The sequence below is a fragment of the Camellia sinensis genome, chromosome 2, assembly GCF_055761805.1.
Source record: "Camellia sinensis isolate YWXY chromosome 2, ASM5576180v1, whole genome shotgun sequence".
NCBI classification, from domain to species: domain Eukaryota; kingdom Viridiplantae; phylum Streptophyta; class Magnoliopsida; order Ericales; family Theaceae; genus Camellia; species Camellia sinensis.
Genome location: NC_138962.1, coordinates 223,915,390 through 223,929,897, shown reverse-complemented (window position 1 = coordinate 223,929,897; position 14,508 = coordinate 223,915,390). Strand labels below are relative to the sequence as shown.

Sequence of the window (14,508 nt, the reverse complement as noted above, 5' to 3'; positions counted from 1 at the left end):
TTCTCAAATTTTTTAGCTACTAATTATTTGGTGGCAAAAACGTTTTGGGTTATGTTTTTGCTACTAAATTATTAGTAGCCAAAACTTTTGATTACCTATTTGGCTACCAAAACATTTGGTGGCCAAATAATTTTCTGTTTTTTTTAAAAAAAAAAAAAAAAATTTGTAAACAACCTGTATTCATTTATATTACATGTACCCTGTATAAACAATATAATCCATCAACACTAAAATATATTATCAACCATTAAAGCATTCAACATAATACATGAATAACCATGATTTAAATCACATACATAATACATGAATAACCAACGTCAATAATTTAAATTACAACCTGTACCCTGTATAAACAATATAATCCATCAATACTAAAATATATTAGGGTCAATAATCCATACATAATCCATACAAATTTCATACACTCCAAGTCTAATCCAACGTCAATAATTTAAATCCATACATAATACATGAATAACCAAATTAATTTGTTCGAACCACTATATATACAAATAGAGGTATAAAAACAATGCCCTCCCGTAATTGTCAAAAAATTATATATCCACATTTGTATGTCCAAAATCATCTGAAAAAAAAAATAAAATTCATTAGTTGGGTGCCTATAAAATGTTAAGAAGGGTTAAAAGCTTTCCCTGTTAATGACATAGATATTCTTACATATAACACTTCTATGTTGAGATATCAGTTCCACAAATTAACTCTACATTTTAGTTAAAATAAGGAGAGAGAAACAATTTATAAAATTAAATGTCTCAGAGAAACAATAGAAAAATAATGATATTCACACAACACTTTTAGAAAAGGGCCACCACATATGTGACCACACTCAAATGTCTACCAACTTCCTTTATTAAATAATCAAATATAGGATATATTATGGCAGAATGATCTATAATCACCGAGAGCTTCAAATTCTTACCATAACACAACACAATAATCTGCTACCCTCTCAATCAAGAAAGCAAAAGGATTTAATTACTTATGACAAATAGATTTTACGTGGAGCCTTCTATAAACATATCCATTACCTTCCCACTTCTGAACTTCAAGCACTTAAAGCAAACCAGGCTCAACAACCGCTTCAGTTCGCTCACATGGGAAGGATGATATACTGGAATTGGTAATTCTATATACCCAAAGTGACCTGAAAGGTAAAAAAATGAACAAAACTTTAGCAATACTTCAATGTGTCCAGATTGGGCCAAACCTAGAGTGGCATATATTTCCTTAGTTTCCCTTAATCATCATTAGGTAAATCACACATTTTGATCTTCAAATTCCTTTTAACATGAATCCCAACCCTCCATTTTATGGCTCCCAAAAGAAAAAAATGACCATTAAAACATTATGAATAAAACATTAAAACATGACCATTCTTCTTTTTCTTCTTCTTTCCTGACAAAGTAAAAAATTAATTCTTGTAAGAAAAACGATGACATACTCCAATGCATAAGGACCAACTTGTTTCTCTCCATAATGACATACTCCAATGAGTCTACCCCTCGCACAACAATAGGTAAAACCAACAAAGCTAAAAGTGGACAAAAAATCTAAGCAGCACAAAACTCATTAATGAAGTGGTCCCAAGCAACTGCCAATTCATTATCAACATCTGCTGCATCAATGTTTACTAAGTAACAAGGAATAATATACATATACAAATAGAAAAAGTACAGAGTGGAAAGAATTGATTTTTGATTTACTAATGGACATGTAGGGCAGCTCCACTAAGATCCACACTTGCCACAAATTTTAATTCAGTGACAGTGTTATCGGTAACCCAAATATGCAATCAATCACCAAGTGTAGAGGCCTAATAAAGTATGAAATATATACATGCACAGCTCAAGACTTCATAGTCTCCTTAGAAGCCCAAATTTGCCTCTCTGACATAATTTCACTGTAGGAACTGGATACATGCTTCTAATATTTTTTTTCTTCTACAAATAATATTGATAAAAACTCTCCAACAATAATCAATTTCGTCAAAAAAAATTAATGAGCAACATTTAAATATTCTACATGAAATAACAGTCCTCATCACTAAAAATGTAAAGCCATTGCCATGCCATTAACATAATCATCAAAAAGCACCAACCCAACACCCTACACTAAATTGATGAACTCAAAATGGAAGAACTATACCTGTTATCTCACAAGCAATTATCAATTGTGGAAGGCTGCCTCAAGAGTTCTTCTGCCTGCACAAATTCAGCATTCCAAAGTGCTGCTGGGTACTTTGGAATGCAAGCTTGCACAGTATACACCTGAACTGAGTAATTGCCATTAAATTCTTGTTTGGATTCTGCAAATAACTCAAGACAAGACAAATCCAAATTAACATTTCTTCCCTGCTGTTGGCAACAGGATTATCCATAACTAAGAACTACAGAAACTCTTTAAGAAAAACTTCATCTTTCACATTTCTCAGAAGAAAAGAAATACATTTGGATTTCTACCAGGCAGATATTAGAGAATGATAATTGTTAGTTTCAGTACATGGTAGCCTCAATTAAATGACAAAAGACAACCTAGTAAAACAGGAACAATTTATATTACCCAAATTTCATACTAACTAACTAAAGAGCAGCAACATTTTAGTCCATATCTAATATCTTCAAACTGCATGTAACTAAAAATTTTAAAGGCTTATATCTTCAAATGTGTACAATATTTGAATTATTCTAAGGGCATCCACACCGATGGAAGTGATGAGTGATGTAGTGGTTCTAATTGAAAGCACCAGATTAACAATATGAACATTTGCATACATGCATACTATAAAGCATGAACACCTTGACAGGCCAAAACTTCCAAGCATTCAAGATAGCATAGCAGGGGACAAAGCAGACTCTGTGCATGTAAAAAAATGTATGGTGTTTCTCGAACAACTTGATGTTAGAAACTATATTAAAAGAGCTTATTTAACAAATTAAAAAGAAAAAAGAGAGATGGTTCAATAAGTAGTTAGAAATTAGGAATAAGGATTTTTCATAGCATTAACAATGAATATAGCTATCATTATTACAAATAGAATGAGTTTTTTTTTTTTTCATAGCATTAACAATGCATATATATATAGCTATCATTATGCAAATACAAGGGGTTATAAAATTATAAATTGGAAAAGGTCTTCTTTAGAAGAAAAAAAAAAAGAATTAAAAATAACGTCATCAAATACTAGTGTATAAGTGAGAGGAGGGAATGGAAGGTTATGTTATTTTGTGTGATATGTGGTGTGTTGAGAGAGAGAGAGATCTTTTTGAGGGGAAGGAGCTTCAGATTTCTAGCCCAAAGGGATGCCCCATGGCTCTTGAAAGTCTATTTGTGTGGCTTAAGGAATCATTCCCTATTAATTAACTAGGTGTAACCTAGTTGGCCACTACGACTTTCCTAAGGGCTTGGTCTCTAGGGGGAGGTCATGGGTTCAACTCTCTCTAGGGGGTGCTTTACAATGGGTGGGGAGACCAACTCCTGTAGGTACTAATCTAACAACTAACAACTAACTTTCACCGATCAAAAAAAAAAAAAAAAGTAATCATTCCCTGTTTATTTTTATTCTTTGAACCTTTTGGGTGTGGTACCTTATTCAAGATATAAAGGGGGAAAAGGGGGATTCACTTTTATACTTTGCACGTGAAGAGTTTGTTCTCTTTTTTTTTTCTTTTTTGCTGCCATAATAATTGAAGTTCATTTATTTATTCCCAAGACGTAAAAAAAATCAATTTAAATATCGTTCTTTTTTAACTTGGTTACATGAACTTCTTACATCAAATTCATTGACATGTAATCATGCACCAGGCCTTGTAATGTCTTTTATCAAGGCAGAAAGCATATCTATTTTTGTAATAAACAATAAAGCATTCATTTAACCTACTACATGAATATTTCCTTTCCTCTGTATGGAAGTATTCAATTTTATTATTTTATTTAAAAACATATATTATAAATAAACAAAACAAAAAAAAAAAATCTTAGAACATACCCTTCAACAACTGTTGCAAGCATATTACTGAATATTGTTTCACATATACCTGTCCCTGTCATGTCCCAATTTCTCTTTTTTAAGATGTGACTTAATATGTGCCTATGTCCTATCAAATTCATGTACAGTATCATGCCCACACCTCGCAGATGACTTTAATGCGATCTAATTTACATCCACTTTGCTCCCCAATAATTTCTAGGACTCAAACAGATCCTACACAACAAATCTTAAAGAAAGTTTGTTTCATAAAATCCGAAGAATAATTTTGGTATGCACAAAAGGGGTAAGAGGTATAGATGAATAACAGTAGACATTGAACATATATGAAATTTAAAGGTCTTATTCATCTCCATGATTAGTAAATGGCTAGCTGATTCTTTGAAGTATCAAGGTGGTTATAGAGTTTTTAGTTTTCTTAAAAAACAGAAAATAAAACTAACATAACAAACAAGGAATCTTCAGATATAATATAACATGTCAAATTAAATAAATATCAAAACTACTTAATTGAAGAATAAGAACACAAATAAAGCATTTCTATGTTTAGAGATATCAAATCAATATTAACTTAAAATCAAGAGACCATGAATCTCTGTAAGAAAGCCAATTAGAATGAACTTACAAAATTTTGAGATCAGACAATTCACCAATGTAATCTGGGATTGGGCCAGTAATTAAGCAATTTCTCAGTATCCTATGTAACAAAAATAAAATAAACAAATCGGTTAGGTAACCACACCACAAAGTAATGACACAAGATTGCACTCTTCCCATGAATTACATCTGGATTCAACTTACAGTGTGTTCACCCTTCTGTTTTAATAATCATATAGCCATGATCAGCTGACTAAAAGCATCACTGAAATTTACAGATTAAATAGGCAGCTGATAGTGCAGCTGAAAATATGACAAGACTACTTTAAATATAACATGGTTTCATTGATCAACAAGTATGCAAGTAATTTAAAACCAAAATACATCTGAAGAATAATGGTGACAAGAGGATGACCTGAATAAGTGAGTATTGTGGCTGACCTTTGCTCTGTCTTGCAGCTTAAACTCAAGCCACTTATTTGGATTGAGGGCTGGGGAAATCAAACCCATGTGATATTGAGATTAGAAAATTACCAAATTCCAATGTCAATTTCCATAATAACTATAGCATTATTCAGAATATCCAAAAGTCTAATTTCCAAATGCAATTACACTCAAATTCCATATTGCCATAAGCCTTTAACTGATGATTATACACATGTTCACATCCAAATGTACCAACATAATTCAAACTACGCACTTCAATCAGGTAAATTCGAACACTTTTAATACCCCTAATACATAATTCTTAAATTCTATATACATACTCAGGTTTGATGACTTATGATGAATATTTTTTCAATATTAACACTACCAAAAAACCCAAGTCCACAATCATCAACATATTTCAATCCACATACTTTGAGCAAAACCCAACATTCAAAGCCCTCAATACAAACATCTAATTGCAAAGAATTCATTTTCAGAAAACGACACACTTCATTTCCATAAAGTTAAAATCAAACCCAAATGAAATTGAGATTAGAAATTACCAAATTCGGTGAAGAAAAGTAGTAGTAATACGAGATTCCACCAGAAATCGCAGTAATTGCTCCGAAGGGAACTCGAAAACTGGGGAAACTCGATTTGGGTTGGTCACGAAATGCGTGACTGAATGCGATCGATATATATTTATTTATTTGGGGCAGATATATAGGAAGGACAATTGGGGACATATAAAACCCTAGCAAGTGTGAGAAATGAAAAAATAGAGAGAGAGAGACCGAGAGTGACAGAAAGCGAGAGAAAAATCTGTGAATTTTTCAGATTGGGTATTTTGGTTCAAGAGATGGGGAGGGGGGAAGCCGAGCGGGAATGGAAAAAAGGGGGTGGAAAATCGAGCGGGAAATTTTTTTTGTTTTTTTGGTAATATTTAAACAGCAAAATGATTCTTTTTTTAAAAAAAAAATTATTTTTTGTTAAAATAATTTTTTTTTTATAGTTAATGAATTTATTTTTTTTGCTTCTTTATTTTTTCCAGTTATAAAGGTTGAAAATTTATTTGTTTCATTTTTATTTTAATGAATAAAAAATTATTCTTATTTTTTTACTTTGGTAGAAGTAGGAGTAATATTTTAATGAAAAATAATTTCCATAAATTTTATAAATTGGTTTTTGTTTATTTTTAGAATAATATAAATTACAAACGCGTTTGGTTTGAACAAAATGTTTAAAAAAAATTAAAAACATAAACTAAAAAGCATGTTTGTTTAGGCCTAAAATATTTATATTTATTTTTTGTATTATTTATGACGATGGAATTATACACATTATAATTGAAAAAAAATATTTGAAAAAATATATATGTGAAAAGAGATGAGAGAGATAGAGAAGAGAAATGAGTAAGAGAGATGAGTGAAAGAGAGAGAAGAGAAATGAGTAAGAGACATAGAGAGTAAGAGACAGAGAGAAAGAGAGACCCATTTCATTTTTTGACTTTTTCCTCTTTCAATAATAATGGGCTCAGAGAAAGAGATGAGTGTGATTGAGAGAAATGAACGATTGAGAGAGAAGAGAAATGAGTGAGAGAGAGAGAGAGACAGAGAGAAAGAAAAAAAGAGAAAGATAAACAAGATGAGCGAGAGATAGACAAAGAGAGAGAGAGAGAGAAAGACAGCAAAAAGAGATGAACAAGAGATATAGAGAGAGTGAGAGGGAGAATAAAGATAAGCAAGAGAGATAGAGAGAGCCAGCGAGAAGAGTGATAAATGACAGAGAGAGAGAAAAAAAAGAGAGAGAGAAACAAGATGAGCGAGAGATAGACACAGAGAAAGAGAGATAGAGAGAGAAAGACAACAAAAAGAAATGAACAAGAGATAGAGAAAGAGACATAGAGAGAGAGAGAAGAAAGATGAACAAGAGAGATAAAAAGCGGAGAGATATGAGAGAGCCAGAGACAGAGAGAGAGTGTGTGTGAACACAACAACACCCATCTCTTTCTTTCTCTGTACTACAACACATTGACCGAGATCCACCAACGTGAGAGAGAACGTGGAGAGATAGAGTTCTAAGAGACGTGTTTGGCAGACGTGGGCGAGAGAGAGGGTAGAGAGTGTTTGGGCGGGAAAAAATTTAATCTGCACCCTTAGATATTGATTAGGAATCATCCCAACCATTCAAATGAAATGTATCTCTTATACATTTTAACATATTTTCAAAAACCTTCCTCCCTTATTATATAGATATATATATATATATATATAATAAGAAAGAAAAGAAAGAAAGAAAATTTAAAAAAAAAGAAGGAAAATTTTTTCTCCAAAAAATTATGAGCCAACTCAACCCTTGTTTTTTTTTTTTTGGGACTCCTGCATGACTAACTAGGCACTAATCAATATTTTATAATTTTAGAACATGCAATATGTATATTTTCTCATAGATAAAGACAGATGAAGAAATCATGTGTCAAGTGGATTTAATTAATTTATTATTCAGTTGTAACTAGCAGTCAAAATCATTTTCTCAAGCATATCTTAGCAGTCAAAATCATTAACGTACAACTAAAAAATATATACGCACAGCCCCAGCTTAGGCCTTTAGTTCAATTAGCATTAAATCGTCAATTACTTTTATAAATCCCTCAAATTGAAAAAATATATATATCTAAATTAAGTGAATCTAAAAAATAATTAAGTGAATCTAAAAAATAAACAAATTTGCTTTAAATATTTTAAAAAGTTGAAAAAATTAATTATTAAAAAATTAAGAAAAATTTTAAAATCTGAAATAATATCAATAAGTCTTACAAATATGTATTATTTACTCATAAGCCATGATGAGTGAATTTTTTTTATACACTTAGCCCTCGCAAAAAGTGTGAATTTTTTTTACACACTTAGCCCTCGCGAAAGAGATTAGTGGTGAAGTTGTGGTAGTGGTAGTGTAAATGGAGTGGCAGGGGTGAAAGAGAGGTAATGGTAGTAGTGGTGGTAGTGGAGTGGTGGTGATGATAGTAGTAATAGTAGTCGTAGAGGTGAAGTGGCGATAGTGGAAGTAGTGGTGGGGGTGGAATGGCGTTTGTAGTAGTGGTGAAGGTGGTACTAGAGATGGATGGTGAGAGACAGAAATGAGTGAGAGACAGATAGAGGAGAGAGAAAGAGAGAGAGAGAGAGAGAGAGAAAGAAAGAGATAAAGAGTGAGAGTGAGAGACAGAAAAGAGACATAGAGAGAAGAGAGATGGACGAGAGAGACAGAGAGAAGAGAGATGGACGAGAGAGACAGAGAGACAGAGAGAAGAGAGATGAGCGAGAGAGACATAAAGAGAAGAGAGATGAACGACAAACAACCAATAACAAGTTTACTGGTAATAATATTGAAAAATTTATTAAAATGATAAATAATTGGGATATTTTGTCTTTTATTTGTGAATTTTGATTTATTCTTAATTTATTAGTGTTATTGAAATATGATGATGTAAAAAGTATAAATAGTTTAATTGTACTTTTTAAAAATAATAAATTTATTATTAAAAATTAAATTCATCAGACTGACCTGTAACTATGCCTTTAAATTTTTGCAATGTAAAACTATCGACAAACAGCCAATAACAAGTTGCCCATTTTAGCATACCTTTCGCGTGAGGGCCCAATTATTACAAGATGTGTTCAACCATCAAATGAAAGCCGACTACTTCTTCCATCTAAAAATAATAATCTATTTTCAGAATTTAATTTCTTTTTATAATACAATTATTACATTTTAAAAATATTAATTTTTCAAAATTACCGTTTGATAGTATATTTTTTTAGACATATCAATTGTCATAATTGTACTTTTTGTATTATTAATGTATTTAAAAAAAGGACAAAATCAGAAATTCATATTATTTTAATAATTAATTTTTAAAAAAAATTAATATTTTGAGATAATAAAAAAAAATAAGATATTAATATTTTTGGATGGTGGGTGTACAACCTCTTAATAAAAATAAAAATAAAAATAATTAATTTTCTTATTTTCATTCGGCTACCAAACAATTAGTAGCCAAAAGTAGGTATACAGCGACTAAAAAAAAGTTTGTCGCTGAAACATGGCATTTGGCGACCAAAAGTTTGGTCGGGAAAGATTAAAAATTAATTTTTTTATTTTCATTCGGCTACCAAACAATTTAGTAGCCGAAAGTAGGTATACAGCGACTAAAAAAAATTTTGTCGCCGAAACATGGCATTTGGCGACCAAATGTTTGGTCGGGAAAGATTAAAAATTAATTTTTTTATTTTCATTCGGCTACCAAACAATTTAGTAGCCGAAAGTAGGTATACAGCGACTAAAAAAAATTTTGTCGCCGAAACATGGCATTTGGCGACCAAATGTTTGGTCGGGAAAGATTAAAAATTAATTTTTTTATTTTCATTCGGCTACCAAACAATTTAGTAGCCGAAAGTAGGTATACAGCGACTAAAAAAAATTTTGTCGCCGAAACATGGCATTTGGCGACCAAATGTTTGGTCGGGAAAGATTAAAAATTAATTTTTTTATTTTCATTCGGCTACCAAATAATTTAGTAGCTAAAGGTACCTCTACGGCTACTAAATTTTTATTTAGTCGCCAATTGTCATATGTTTAGCTACTAAAAATTGTTTTAGTCGCCAATTGTAATATCTTTAGCTACTAAATTTTTTTTAGTAGCCAATAATCAACATTCCCCTACTAAAAAAAATTAGTAGCTAAAAAGTTGACTTTTGCCGACTAATATTATTTTTGGTAGCCAATTCCGTGACTTTTGGCGACTAAATTCGTTTTGGTAGCTAAAAGTGGTCGGCAAAAATGCTTTTTCTTGTAGTGAGATATGCATTAAAAAAAAAACAAAAACAAATTAGTCTATTGTTGCAATTTAATTTGTTTAATAATTAATTGATTGGTTCATATTTGTTTGCTTCTTGTTTGTATTTGTGGTTGTTAGACTTATTTATTTTGATGATTTATTTAATTTTGTTTTAATTTATTTGGAAGAGAAAATAAAATCAAAATTTATTTTGATGATTTGTTTAATTTTGTTTTAATTTATTTGAAAGAGAAAATAGAATCAAAATTTATTTTGATGATTTATTTGAAAGAGAAAAATAGAATCAATATTTACTTTGATGATTTATTTAATTATGTTTTAATTTATTTGAAAGAGAAAAATAGAATTAAAATTTATTTTGTCCCATTATTTCTCACCTAAACTTTTATTCTAAATATTGTTAGAATGTATTTAATATTTGCTTAAATCAGGAGTTCAAACAGCCCAAAAACAGAGGTTCAAATAGCCCAAAACAGAGGTTCAAACAGCCCAGCAGAGCAGCAGTCCAAAAGGTTCAAATCTGTCAAAGAACCGGACGTCCAGGTGGACATCTGGCCGGTCATCTGGCGGGACGACCGGCCAGGCCATTTTTGCCCAGTTCTGCTTCGTTTCGAATTTTGCTCTCAACGGGATTGAGCTACAACGGCTAGTATTCCAATTAAAGTTGTTCCAGACCAAACCTTGTCTCCCACAAGTTTAAATTAGCAATGATGGAATGATTTATGTTTAAAATCAATGCAATGGCTCTATAAGCCTCTTGATCTATATATACCAGAGAGCCTCAGTGAAAACAACACATAAACTATATACAAGTTATAGAACCCAGAAAACATTCCTTGATCAAAAATCATTCTCATCTATTCTCTGAAAAATTCTCTGAGAAGTGTTCTTTAATTTTTGTTTACATCCTCTCTCAGAAATTATACACTTAGCCCTATAGCCTTAAGCTCATCTTTCCTGTGTGAGATTTACAGAAAAATCAGAGTTTCATTTTTATATCTATCTTTGAGAGATAACTATTGTAGCTTTCTTTGAAAGCAAAAACAACTTATTTTCAACCTTGTAAGAGTGTAATACATTCAGTGTTCTTGACTTAGAAAGTCTCTGTAAAATCTTTGGAGGATTGCTTCAGCTGTGAAAATGTTGCTAGCACCCTGTGAAGCTAGAGTATAGTGAAAAATCTCAAGTGAAGCTTGAGGAGTGGATGTAGGCCGAGTTGAAACCGAACCACTATAAATTTGTTTGTCTCTCTCTCCTTTATCTCTTTACTTTATTCAAATTTCCATAGCTATATTTCACATTTTTCATTGTGCAAAAATCGTTAGCTGACATAATTGTTAGAACACTTGTTTTAATTATTTTTATTTCATTAACTATATTTGTCTATTGTGTTAGTCATAAATTTTTTATTAGAGTATTATTGTAATAAATTGTAAAAACCTAATTCACCCTCCTCTTAGGTTGTCTTTTGGGTAACAATTGGTATCAGAGGCTAGACTCTTACTTTAGATTCAACCATCTGAGAGTTTCAATCCATAGCAACCTTAGGTAGCACTAGCACTGCTGAAGGACAAGCCACAAATAGACCACCATTGTTTGACGGTAACAATTATAGCCATTGGAAAGATAAGATGACTCCATTCCTACAAGCCATTGATTATGCTATGTGGATTATTGTCACCAAAGGTCCAAAAATTCCTACCAAATTAATAGACAATATTAGTATACCTAAAACTGAAGATGAATGTGATGAGAGGGATCACAAATTATTGCAAGCCAATGCTAAAGCCAAACTCACCCTTGTTTGTGGATTAAACTCTAAGGAGTATAATAGAATTTCAAATTGTGATTCGGCAAAAGAAATTTGGGACAAACTTGAAGTAACTTATGAAGGTACAAACCAAGTAAAGGAATCTCGTATTGATATGCTTGTTCATAGTTATAAATTGTTTAAAATGAACTCTGATGAATCTATTTCAAGTATGTTTACTAGATTTACTGAAATTGTAAACTTTTTGAAATCTCTTGGCAAAACTTATACTAACAATGAGTTGGTGAGAAAAATTCTTAGGTGTTTACCAAAGTATTGGGAAGCAAAAGTCACCGCCATTATAGAAGCCAAAGATCTCTCCACACTTGGATTGGATGAGCTTATGGGTTCCTTTATGACTCATGAGATCACCATGAAAGGATATGGGGATGTTGAAAACAAAAAGAAAAGTGGAATTGAATTCAAAGTATCATCAAATGAAGAAGAATATGAAAACTTCAGTAAGGATGAAAGCTGTGCCATGTTTAGTAGAAATCTCAAAAAGCACTTCAAGAAAAACAATTATGGAGGAAGAAGACTTTTCAAAAAGGAGTACAACAAAGATAACAAGAAAGAACCTATTATTTGCTATGAGTGGAAAACTCCTGGACATATGAAGATGGATTGTCCAAAATTGAAAAATCATGGAAAAGACTACAAAAGAAACAAGAAGGCCATGGTAGCAGCTTGGGGAGAAAGTGAAGATGAAAACTCAAGTGATGAAATTGAAAATGAAGTAGCCAACTTGTGTCTCATGACTATTGAAGATGAAGATGTAAGAATATCCATAAAGTGGCCCATATCCCAAATGTTTGTTTTATTTATTATATATATTTAATTGGTTTAATGACTAATGGGTAACTAATGTCTGTTCACTATCCCATATGGTGGTTTCATGGGACTTTACAACTTCCCTGATGGTGGGAAGTTATAAGGAGTTACACTTGGATATGGGTCCAAGCCTATCTATATATATGTCTGTGATAGCCATCAAACACAGATGTTGTTTTGTGAATAGAATAGGCTTGAAACTCTGTTCCTTCCACTTTTCCCATATGGTTCTGTAAAAGTGTTCAGTGAGTGAGTTTTGTTTATACATTCAAGATTTGATCATTCAAGGATAAAGATTCAAAGGCTAGAACATCATGATAGGAGGTATTCTTCTTTCTGAATTAAAATTATTTTAATTCTCACAATTGGTATTAGTGCCAACCTTCTGTTTTGTTGTTTAGTTCTTATTTCAAATTCTTACATCAAACTATTATCAATTTCGTGAATCGAATCAAGCCTATTCTATTCATGTGACATTTGTATATTAATTCACACCATAAAATTTAACAATTCAGAATCATTGTAGAATCAGAATGAGTAATTTATATTGCATAACTTTTGAATATCACTATTAAAGAAAAAGAAGCATTGTTGCAATAGTAGAGTCCATCGTGATTTGTGCTAGTGGTATTTACATTTATTTAGAATTTTCTCCTGCTCTGAATCTATTTTATTTAGAAGACTTGTTGTGTGTCATTAACTATTATTTTTAAAACACACATTAAAGAGCAAAATATTTAATCTGATTCTGTATAAAATCTAGAAATTCTCATACTTTTATTTGGATTTATTTGGTTTATTTTAAAAAGGCATGAAAGACTTGAATTTATTTCTAGAATTTTCATAAAGAAATTTTAACATGCTGTTAAGGATGTTTTGTTTATTATCGTTGCATGTTTAAATAGTAAGCAAATTCAATTGAATCTCATACAGTGAATTATAACATGTTCTTTTAGTTTTTATAATTTTTGAGATTCATTAGCATGTTATCTAAAATAATGTAATATTATATTACATGCATTAAGGTAATTATTTATGCATTGAAAATTCATGTGAAATAAGAGTATGAATACACTATGTGTTGGGCTTATGGAATTTATATTGGTCCAATTTTTAAGCAAAATCTAGTATAAGGTTGAATTACATGTGTTTGGTCTTGGGATTTTTCATGTGATATTACTTTGATTATATGTATTATACATTATGTGCATTGAGATTATGTATTTGTTGTGACTATAAGGATTTGCTCATATTAATAAATTATGCCATATTTAAAAAAAATTTATTCTGTTTTAAGAGTAGGCATAGCATCTTAAGACATAAAGATCTGATCCTCAATATTTTGATCATATAAATTTAAAAATTAATTGGCATTTTTACATTGCAATTATGTTTTATAAATAATTTCTTAGTCCCACATGAAAGTAATTATTTATGAAATTTAATTGGAATAAGATAATGGATTGGGTATTAAAAGGATTGAACACTCTAAACCCATAGGTATGAGTTTTCTTTTCCTTACATATTTCGGAACCCATTAGTCTTATTTTAAAGTAATAGCAAAGCTAATACAGTTTAGTGACCTCTACCCACAGGAAGGTTTAGATTTGTTACTGAATTTGACATTCGTTGATTTAGAATATAACTATTGTTTCAAAGCATTAATAATGTTCTTGGTAATTGCAGTGATTTCTACATCTTTACTATCTAATGAGTTTTCTCGTATTCCATTCTTGAACGGTGATAATTTTTCGAACTGGAAGGACAAAATCTTTCTAACATTAGGGTGCATGGACCTCGATCTGGCACTCCGTGTGGCTGAATCTCCTGAACCCACGAACGAGAGTTCCGCTGCAGAAAAGAGTGCTTATGATAAGTGGGAGTGATCCAATTGCTTAAGCCTAATGCTCATAAAGTCACATATCAGCCAGAGCATTAGGGACTCAATCCCACCATCTGATAAGGTCAAGAATTACATGA

At 31.3% G+C, this 14,508-nt stretch overlaps 1 long non-coding RNA gene across 4 annotated transcripts; it reads right to left on the bottom strand.

Moving 5' to 3' along the window:
- Positions 1–431: 431 nt before the first annotated feature.
- Positions 432–5,812, bottom strand: LOC114288070 (uncharacterized). Of its 4 annotated transcripts, none has more exons than XR_014362682.1 (5): positions 5,596–5,812; positions 4,808–5,094; positions 4,632–4,703; positions 2,167–2,326; positions 432–1,165 (listed from the first exon to the last, which is right to left on the bottom strand). It is a non-coding gene; the product is annotated as an uncharacterized LOC114288070 (long non-coding RNA). The 4 variants fall into 4 exon arrangements; XR_014362681.1 differs by having other exon boundaries at positions 4,632–4,906; positions 5,019–5,094; XR_014362680.1 differs by having other exon boundaries at positions 448–586; positions 1,050–1,165; positions 4,632–5,094.
- Positions 5,813–14,508: the final 8,696 nt, after the last annotated feature.